The sequence below is a fragment of the Pinus tabuliformis genome, chromosome 3_2 (assembly GCF_031772625.1).
Source record: "Pinus tabuliformis cultivar Carrire ecotype Pingquan chromosome 3_2, CPIR1, whole genome shotgun sequence".
Taxonomy (NCBI): domain Eukaryota; kingdom Viridiplantae; phylum Streptophyta; class Pinopsida; order Pinales; family Pinaceae; genus Pinus; species Pinus tabuliformis.
In genome coordinates this window covers 431,591,388-431,602,791 of record NC_142302.1, presented here as the reverse complement: position 1 = coordinate 431,602,791, position 11,404 = coordinate 431,591,388, and the positions used below count along the sequence as shown (strand labels likewise).

Genomic DNA, 11,404 nt, shown 5'->3' with positions numbered 1-11,404 from the left:
TCCATAAGAATCTGTTGTTTTAGTTGGGAATTCTTATAGAGGTATAAGCGATCTTTGTACCATAACGAATCATTTTTCTAGCTAAATGTATTAGACATACTAGAATCTTGTTGTAACTTTCGAATAAGTGCCCACACTTCTTCGTCATTCTTCCATTCCTCCCTTGCTTCGTTTATCCAATCTGGTTGGATAATAGAAATGGCACACAACAATGCTTCCACATCCTCATCCTTTCTTGAGAGTGCATCTGCCACCACATTTTGCTTCCCTTTTTTGTAGATGATTTCAAAGTCATAACCAACATCTTTGTGACCCACTTTTGTTGCTCTTCAGAGGATAATCTTTGTTCTAAAAAGTATTTAAGGCTATCATGATCTGTTTTTACCTTGAAGTGTCTTCCCATTAGGTAGGGTCGCCATTTCTTAAGTGCATGGAGTATTGCCAACATTTCCTTCTCATAAATAGCTTTGTGTAAAAACTTTCCCTTGATTGGACGACTTTCAAAAGCAATGGGTCTTTCATCTTGCATTAGAACAACACCAATTCCATTTCCTGAAGCATCACATTCCACAATAAAGGTTTTTGTGAAGTCCGGTGTAGCTAAGACCGGTGCTTGGCACATTGCCTCTTTAAGATGTTCGAAGGCCTTTGTTGCTTCCAGAGTCCATGAAAATGCATCTTTCTTCAATAATGTTGTTAGAGGTGCTGCTATTCTCCCATAATTCTTAACAAACTTGCGATAATACCCTGTCAACCTAAGAAATCCTCGCAGATGCTTTATGGATGTGGGATTTTCCATTCCTTAATGGCTTTAATTTTGCTAGGGTCTACCTTAACCCCTTCATGAGATACAATATGACCTAGATATTCCACCTCTTGGACTCCAAAGAAACATTTGGATCTTTTTGCATATAATTGTTTTTCCTCCAATAGTTGTAGCACCCTGTCAACATGTTCAACATGATCCTTCCAAGACTTGCTGTAGATTAGTATATCATCAAAAAATACTAACACAAATTTTCTAAGGAATGGTTTGAAAATTGAATTCATCAAACCTTGAAATGTTGAAGGTGCATTGGTAAGGCCAAAAGGCATGACCAAAAATTCATAATGACCCTCATGAGTTCTAAATGCTATTTTCGAAATGTCTTCAATCTTCATTCTGATTTGATGATATCCTGAACGAAGATCCAACTTGGTGAAGTAAATTGATCCATGCAATTCATCCAGTAATTCATCAATGAAAAGAATGGGAAACTTATCTTTAATAGTGAGCTTGTTGAGCTCCCTATAATATGGACACATGCTCCATGATCCATCCTTCTTGTGCACCAATACTATTGGAGCAGAGAAAGAACTTTGACTCGGTTGAATTATACCAGCCTCTAGCATTTCTGCAACCATACGTTCAATTTCACTCTTTTGGGCATAGGGATATCTGTACGGCCTGATGTTTGGAGGAACACTTCCTGGAATCAGATGAATAGCATGATCATGATCACGCATAGGTGGGAGACCTTTGGGAGTCTCAAATACCTTGGAATGATTGTCCAGGACTTTTTTGAGATCTGGAGAAATAGATGATTCCGATGTGGAAACATCTAGCGAACATAATTGTGCAATTACACCTCTTTGTTCCTTTTTTAGAAGCTTTGTCATACCATTAGAGCTGATTATCTTTCCTGGTTTCCCTGCAATACCCCTTAATTCAAATTCCTTTCCTTTTGTAGAAAATTTGATGAAAAGTTCTTGAAAATTAAAAGCTATTGTACCCAAGGATTGTAGCCATTGGACTCCTAGTACAACATCAACACCTCCCATTGGAATGGAAAGCATTGGGCTAGTCAATACATATTCTCCCATGGATAGCTTGATATTATGGCACTTTCTAGAACAATTTATTGTTCCTCCATTTGCAACCATCACTTGACACTCTGGTGCTGGATATAAGAAGCAATTCAATTCTTTTGCTACCTTACAATGAATAAAATTGTGGGTACTTCCTGAATCAATCAACACTATTACCTTTTTCTTCTTGATTTGTCCTTCTATCTTGATGTTTTGAGGAGTGGTAATTCCCGCCAATGCATTACAAGATATGGTCGGATTCATTTCTTCTTTATCTAGGCTTTGTTCCTGGAGTATATCCTCTTCTTTTGACCTTTCTTGCTCCTTTTCTTCTTCCTCTTCACAATCTATGTAGAATAATTTCTTCTCAGCACACTTATGACCTTTAGTGTATTTGCTATCACAACTGTAACAAAGCCCTTTTTCTCCTTTTTCTTCCAATTGTTGTGGTGTCAACCTTATAGGTTGTGGAAGACTAGGGGCAACAACACTTCCGTCTTTATAGTTGTGAGTGGTATGCTTCCTGGTTGCCATAATTTTGCTTTCCATTTTTCTTGCTAACCTGAATGCCTTCTCTAATGAATCAGGTTCCCAAAGGTGAACATCATGTTGGATATTATCCTTTAAAGACCCTATGAACACATCAATCCTATGCTCCTCTGGAATATTTTTTACCCTTATGTTCAATTTTTGGAACTCCTCAATGTGCTCCATTATTGAACCCTTTTGTTTGAGACTTATCAATTGGCTAAAAAAAGTGTTGCTTTTTGTATCCTCATAATGTGCTATCAATTCTTCCGTAAAAATTGCCCAAGTGATAAATTGTTTATGAGAGCAAAGCCATTGATACCATACAAACTGATTTGGTTCCAAATATAAAGTTGCAATACGTACCTTTTGTGTGTTTTGCACATTATTGAGATCGAGAAATTGCTCCATCTGTAATATCCATGTTGCGGGATCCTTGCCATCAAACTTCCTCATATCGATTTTTGGAATATGGTGGGTCTTCGATCCAACATTAGAGTCTATGAAATCATGATTAACATTTCTTTTGTTCTCATCATGAGTTTCCTTTACTACCCTTTCACCATTAGTAAGCATTTCTTGTAGAAAATTTGTTAAATCTGTCTTCAAATCTTCCATGCCTGTCTTCAAATCTTCCATGTTTGTCTTCAAATCTATCTTCAAATCATCCATCTTAGCTTCCACGTCAATTATCTTAGCTTCTACGCCTTTCTTTAAACAGTCCATCTTAGCTTCTACACCTTTAAACCATCCATCTTAGCTTCTACATCTTTCTTTAAACCATCCATCTTAGATTCTGTTCCTTTTTGTGCAAGGGACAGTTGTTGCACTTGGTCTTGTAATTTTGATATATCATGTTGCATTTCTTCCTCTTCTTCATGAGTCATGCTAGAGCTTTCAGGTTCCTTACTAGTTGTTTGCATTTTCTTTCCTCGGGGCATCAATTACCGATAATAATGCTCTACTATGCCCTTTGAATTCCTTCAAAATAAATTTCAAACCAATCTTAAGCAAAAATTTAAAAGACTCTACACACCTTTTTTCACTTTGTAGGAGCTCGATATTGCCTCTGATGTATCTCTGTACATTCAAATCTTCCAATTCTAGAATTGTGACCTGCAGTAGCCCTCTTTTTCCTCTTTCCAATGCCACCAGTCTGATCCAAATTGGATTCTCCAAGGAAGAGTTATGTGAAATCTCCCACAGTGACCTGATTATAGACTAGTTCAGTAGAGTGAACTTGTACGACGTGCCACGAGTCACTGTTTCGACCTTTGGCTCTGCAAAATATATACAATAAACTAAAGTCCGTCCTCTTTCTATAACTTCTTACGAAATTTCAATCTGATGCTCAGAGAGAAAGTTATGACGATTTTCCCCAGGTCACCTGTTTGGAATGTAATTCAGGAGTCTGCAAAAAGACCAACTTCTTCATATCATATCTCCGCAAATATAGCGCGAAAAGCTCTGAAATTCGGACCCGAGCTTCAGCGCGATGTCTTCTCAAATGTTTTTCTTTTTTAAGCTTCTGAAACGCCGCAGAAAAAAAGTTATAGCGAAAATGCCACGATGACCTGTTTGGAGCAGTGAAACCCTAGAATCCAAAGCTCTGATACCAAATGTTATGAAACCAGCTCAAGAAAAAGATAGAAAAGATAGATCAACGCCTTAAAATTCAGCCTCTTCTAGGGGGAAACCTCCTTTACATTACATAAATGAACAATTCTTGAATGATACAAATGACAAAACCTCCTTTCTATATGTAGGAGTCTAAGGAGTCACAATATAACCCAGCCGACCTAACAATAATAATATAAAGCCACAAAAATAACAATAGAGGGATTCTATGGGGCACAGTAATAATAATATGGGGATAATAGGGGAACAACAATATTAATAAGGGGTACAATTACAATAGTAATGGGGTAATCACTAGTATTATAGGGACCCAACAAGACACGAGGATTTGTTGGAGACCAAGGAAAAATACATTATGGGGAAAACACTTTAAAATTATTTTTCTTATTAGATTGTCATTGAATGATTCAGAAAAAAAGAGTACAATGATCCATATCTTCATCCATACAACTATTCAACAAAAATCATCTAAGAAAAATCATGAGATGTGTTGCCACCTGTTATACCCTTTTGTAATTGTGTCAAGTAGCCCTATTCTTTATTCATAGTACAAAGAAGGATGGGTGCAATATTTGTGGTCCAAAGGGAAAACCAAAAGGGAGAGTCTAAGTCCCAAAGCCATAAAAGAGAACCAAAATTTCAGAGGCCGAAATCATGGGGAAGGCTGAAATATCGGGAGCCAATACCAAAAGGACCAGTTTGCACCGTATCAAGATTTCAAGATATTGGAGGAAGGAATGTGTAGACCTCAGAGGCTTATTTTAAAATCAGGCCACAAATGGAATATCGGAGAAGGAAATCAGAAGGAGAGGCAGAGAGCATATCGATGCCTCATCATTTCAGAACTTGATATTGGAATGAGAAGACATTGATGAAGAGTGCTATTGGAATATCGGGGTTCGTAACTCCCTAAAAATTGGATTTCTTTAGAAGAATAAAGGTAGCAAAGAGAAGAAATACAAAGGAAATCATCAAAAAACCAAGGATGTATTGTAGCGGCTACAACAACCCTCCAAAATTTTTCCTATGCTTTGTTTTGGAACCTCCCTCCTCAAATCACAACAGATCTTCTTATGTTGACCCAGGTACTTGTGATTTAATTAAGTTTTATCTTCTACTTACAACTTGTATTTTATAAATTTCTTTTCTATCTAAGCTGCAAGTCAATCTCTTCACTTGGTTTCAACCCAATTCCAGGCTTGCCTTAGTGAATTGTGCAATCCTTAAGGGCAACCAACCTTCAGTCCAGGATTTGCGCAATACAAGCCTGCAGTGAGCCTTTGGTTCCAAAACTACACAAAGCCAGCTGACAACTTGCCTTCAGCTAGGAAACTGTGCAAAGCATGAGAGGCATTGTGAGCCACTCGGCCCAGGAATTGTGAAAAATCTTTCCCTCAACAACTATGCATGAGATAGTCTGTTGTTCAGTTTCCCCAGAAACTACATAATCTCTTTGTGCATGCATGGCAGCTTTTTCTCGAAAAAGAAAAATAAAAATGCAAAATAGAATCCCCAAAAAATAGGGATCTATTTTTATTAGTCAGAGTTACGCTTGAGTTATTTTTTGAAACTGCCACCATGTGTCATCTTTTCCTAGATTTTTGGCCTTCACGTCATAAAACCTAAATTGACCAAATCTATTTAGTGGATGTCCCCATAGCTCATTTTTCACATTTGATCTTGGAGCTCTGGAATTCCTGAGGGGATCTAGGAACCTTCGGCACAGTTGTCACAACTTTTTCAAGTAAGTCTTGCTTTTCTATCCTTTTGCTATTTTTTCTGTCTCTTTTGTTTGCTTGGCTTGTGAGAGTGTCGTTTTACCCATTTTATTAAATGACCGTTGGAGTTTTTTTTTTTTAGCTTGTAGAAGTTTTTTTTCAAGTTTTGCATTGCCTTTCCCAAGTTTTGCATGTATAACCCATTTTTTGTACTAACGGTCATCGTTGCAATGACTCTCTCCACATGCTTCACTGTTCTTCAGTTTGATTGGTTCCTACACTTGCTTTGTTTGCATGAATCATCATTCACTTAGATCTGCACCCACCTTCACTTATACTTTAATATCTTCTCGTTTTCATGTTGCCAGTGGGCATATCTAGGTTTTCTTGGCCCAGATCTAGCTCTTCCTAGGCATGCATTGCACATTTCGGGATCTCAAGGCTTTGTCTTGGCTCCAAAAATTGGGCAGAGGTTGCCAAGGATTGGCTCCAACTATACACTACATAGTTCCAGGAGCTAGTCCTGAGCCTTGGTCACTGGGATTGTGCAATGCGTAGCCCCATCTAGCTTAAGCTTGACTGAACTATGCATTATGCATTTCCAGTCAGCAACACCTCCACACTAGAAGCTAGGACTGCACAATATGCATAACCAGATGGCATTCAGTCACCTCTGAGAGCCAATATTGCACAATTCTTCCCAACAGTTTCCTAGTTTGTTGTTTGGTTTGTTCTTGAAGTGATTTTGGTTTCATGCTAATATTTGCATGCCATTAGTGTCCTCTCTATCTCAAGGTACAACAGTTGTTGAATAGCTCTCCACAGTTATAGGTAGCATGGCTTCCAAGAGAGTTGCATTGAAGGATAATGTAGAAAGTAGCATTGGGGATGTAGTTGAGTAGGTGTTAGTGAGTTTATGAGTTTATGCAGACACTCAGTTGTTCATTGAGAAGGGCATGAAGATAACATGGCAGGAAATCAAGGATATATTTGAAGGAGACTTCAATGAAGATCTAGAAGATCGGCAGGTGTATGTCAATATCCACCAATCAGGCTTACATAAGGTTTCATGAAGGTACCTTGCATTCCCATGTGTGGACATCATCCACTGCATTGTCTCACACACACATCCTGAGACTATGACATTGAGCAGTACCAGTGGAACAAAACTTGCTACCTTCAGGATGGAGAGTTATCATAAGATGTATCACTTACCTTAGCCGGTGAATCATATGGATGAACTTTTCTATGCCACCCACAACTATTTAAACAATAGGGATATTATAAAGCGTTGGGTGAAGGAGTCGTCAAATGTCAGATCCAGACCCAATCATTTTTACAAGACGAAGTCATTCCGAAAGGCCTACTAGTTGTTGATCATGTTTGCATGCATTGTATGGTCAAGAGATCACTGAGAACTTTCCGCAGAATTGGGTGGTTGTGTTGGACCAGTTGGTGAATGATGGAAAACCATTCAATTGGTTGGATCTGTTGGCTCATCAGTTGAAAATCCATGTGACTAATGCTTGGAATCCGCCCAAGAATGAGAAAGCAAGATTCTACATGTTCGTGCTTTTAATTGATGTAATCTATGCCTAGCAACAATTTTCTAGCATGGGTTGGATGTGGACACCATAGGAGCATGAAGTCAATATTTATTGCAAGTTACTTTCTAAGTGTAGCTACCGAGGAATTATGGAGAGGCTATCTGACCTTTTCATCACCCTGGTGTACAAGTTGACCTTTGAACCTGATCCACCTTGCATGTCCCAAGAAGCAATGGAGGCATTACTTAACATTGTAGATTGGTATGCCTCAGTCGATAGCACTGTCATCAGGATGTTTGGCAGAGAGAAGCCTCTGCATGTTCGACCAAGGTTTTCCACGGACAAGTTGGTTATGCAAGATGTCGCATATCACATCTCCACAGGGTTATCAACAGGGTTGCATAGTAGGAAGAAGGCACCATGGCCTGCTCTTCCTCCGTGGATTGGATTGTACAAGATTAAGGGCTTGAAGGGTGTCGATGTTGAAGCCAAGGAGATAGTGAAGTATGAGTTTGGCACCAAATATTATAATCTTTATGATCTCCATGAGATTTGCAAGAACCACTATGCAAGGGTGTATTATCGATGGATCCATGGGGCATGTCATTGGGTAGAGGAGGACCCTTGGAGATATTTTTACAATCATTCCAAGCTCAATGAACCAGTCAGTATAGCCATAGAATGGAAAGCTGCTCTGCAGGTAGTAGTGCCATAGGAAGAAACAAAAACAACAACAATAAGTAGAAAGCCAACATAAGACAAGGGTAAGAGGAAGATCGTCGAGAACCCAGAGGATGAGAAAAGCTATAAGTTAAGATAAGATTATCTCATTGAGAAGGAAGCTTTGGTGGCAGAGGAAACTAGGCAACAATGCATAAAGAGAGGAGAGTAAAGGAAGAGAGAGAAGCAAAGGTTGGAGGAAGCAGAAAGGAAGTTGCAGGAAATGGAGAAGAATTTGAAAGAAGAACAAGAGCTAAGAAGGAGAGAGAGGGAAGAGAAGCAGAAATAGGAACAAGAGGAAGGGAAAGGTGCGATCATAGAGCAAACTATGCCCATATCTGTTGAGGCGTCAGAATAGACATCAGATGAAGAAGAGAATGAGAAGATGTAGGATCGGGAGCTTGCTCAGCAGATTGAGAAAATGGTTGAAGCAACGGACATGGAGTTGGGACAAGAGCCACATGACCAAGATACTGACCTCATGCCGAGATCATCTGAGGTCACCCCTCAGTCTCCACCACCTCCAGTATCATAACCAATCCTGAGAGAGGAAGGAGAGGTTGTTCTCCTTGATGACAATCTAGTGATGGATGTGTACAAACTATCATTTGATGAGTTGTAGCACAAGATTGTACAGGCATGGAGAAAGCATTTCCTGGATGATCATGTGTGACCTGTATTTATAAAAGAAATGGTGATAGTGCCAGATGTCATAAAACATCTAGTCGGCATGGTTGATGCCATTATCGCTTATGTAGGAGCCACATGTTCAAATGTAATGTTCTTGCTAGTAGAGAATGAAAAACTGGCAAAGCACTTGCAAGCCGATACATAGAAAGAAGAAAAATCAGCAGGATCCACAATGGCAAAAATGAGGAAAGAAATACTTGCTGATTTATTAGCTCTTGAGGCCACCATGCAAAAACTCTATGATGGATTTGTCACCGTGCATAAGTCGCTGTCCATCTATTTGGTTTTCAGCAGTGAAGAAGAAAGATTGTCCAAATTCTCAGCGACACACTGTTATCGCCCATGTGTAAGAATGGAAAATGAGATACAAAGGAGCCCCGCTTCACTTGCCCAAGATGATGAAGCGTGGGCTGATATAGACAAAGTAAACATCTAGATGCAGAACCAGAACTGTGAGAAATTCGCCCCGTTCATCAGTAACATACAAGCTTCATATGCATGGTTGTTTAAGAGTTTAGATGTGATGGTGAGGATGCACATGATCCTATCAATCAGTTCCCTCACCGTTGCTAGGGAGAAGAAGCATGTCCAACTAGAGATCAATAGGTACATGGAGCAGCTCAGGTGAGAGGCCATTAGCGATGACTTGGAGATGAGAACATAAAACATGCAGAAGTACATCGGTGGTCCTTCCATAGTCAAGACCATGCTACACATGCTTTAGGATGAGTTGGAAAAATGTTCCCAGATCATATACCCACAAGCTATGGAGGCAAGAGCCCACTTCTAGAAAGACACTATCAAGTAGTATGGGAACACAATAGCATAGTAATCAGCTTGGTATCAGTATGTCATTGAGAGTCATCAAGTGGATGTTTCAGAGTTGGTATTCCCCCAAACCTTTGAGTCATATTGTTGTGTCTTGTCAGGTTGTCTCTAGCCTATTTTGTCTCACATGGGTACATGTGGAAATTGTATATTATTTGTGAATATATTGTAAGTGAAATTCCAAGTGTCATTAGTGGAATGTGAAAAGTCACTATGTAATGTAATGAGTTATTTTTAAAGAAGTTGAAGAGTCATGAGGGTAGTCAAAGGGGAATGTCAAGGGTTACCCAACCCTTTTTTATAAGTAGAACCTCATAACTCATAGAACAAGATTTTGGGAGCCATGATTTTGGCTAGGCTTAGGGAGTATTGTGACGAGCCTTGGCTTCTCCATGGCGTAGAGAGATTATACTTGTTTAGAGGAGTAGGTGTTCTTGACTATAATATTCCACTATTGGGGCTAGTGGCTGTCAATGGTGTATGTATGGATGGAACTTCACTTAATAATAATATAACTGAGTCAACACATTTTCATGCATATGTTGTTATTGTTGTTCGACTATTATGGTTGCTTTAGCAATGTATGTTTCTTAACTTATGCATTTTATTATGAAATATTTTGTTTGAAATTGTATGAATCTGGTTAAAGGCATGTTTTTGGATTAACCCAACACTTTCGTTTGTGGACTATTCCACTTTCCAGCTTGTGAAGTCATTCTGCTCATGTGTTACTTTCAAGATGCATACTATTATAGGCTTCTAAGGGGCACACTTGCTTTTCCCCTCCATGTGTTAGAAGCCTCGTGCATTTCACTTGACTCGCTACAAGGTCACACACTTACTTCCGACCAAATTCATCATACTTATTTCTATGCACTACCACGGTCAAGGCACTACATTGCCACCCACCGCTGGGACTCCTAGTCCAAATGGTCTGAGGTCTAGTTGGGACTTCTTACCGGGGAGATCCCCTTGAATGTTGGCAGGCCCAACACCATCAACATTTCTGGCATTGGAAGGAGGGTCAGATGATAAGTTGAGCCCTCAAATACTGTTTTGAATCTCTACACAACGTTCATGACTTACATCACAATCTCAACTCCGACATGTTTTTCTCATGATCATGATTTCAAAGTGTCGGAGGATATCATAGATGACTTTTCACAACTTAACTATGATGGTGTAGGTGGAACATCCTGTTAAGACACAAAGTTGCCTTTTTGGGTTCATGTGACAGGAATTAAGTCCCCTCAAATGACATTGCCTGTGGGTTGTTTGATTACACATTCAAAAGGCATGTTAAGCAATGGTGTCTCACATTGCTTGCAACCTCTATTCACTCTTTCATTCACATGATCAGAGAGTTATGTTGTTCTTTCTTTCGTTATGACCGTAAACCACTTAATTTCAAGATATTAAAATTACAAAAAGCACCTGACAAATCTGTTCTACAATTTTATCAACACTTCCGTCATATCACTTTTGAATTTCCAGAAGATGAAGTTGATTGGATTTTCTCACAGAAATGTTTAAGTATCTCCTTCACATATATAAAAATCCACACAAGTTAGAATATCTCAAGCCCCTCCTAGCATACCTCGGTGTTAGAGCTTCTAAATCTAGGATGGACAAGGTTGATGTAAGAGGTGACCCTCCATCCCCTTCTCATCAAATAGATTTAGCTCCATAGGACAAGGTAGGAGAAGCTGCGAATACACCTGTTGAATTGTCACCTCCTACTGCTCTAGATTTCTGCATAGATTTGGACTACAAGCCTGATGGTTGTCACGTGGTCTTATACCCTTGACCTCCATCCATTGGTTCCTTTAATCCACTGTATTTTGATTTGATGTGTTCATTCGTTCCAGACTTCATATGCAGTGCTCA

At 39.2% G+C, this 11,404-nt stretch overlaps 1 pseudogene; it reads left to right on the top strand.

Moving 5' to 3' along the window:
* Positions 1 to 7,571: 7,571 nt before the first annotated feature.
* Positions 7,572 to 11,404, top strand: part of LOC149181170 (RNA polymerase II C-terminal domain phosphatase-like 3) — an 85,104-nt pseudogene continuing 81,271 nt past the window's right edge.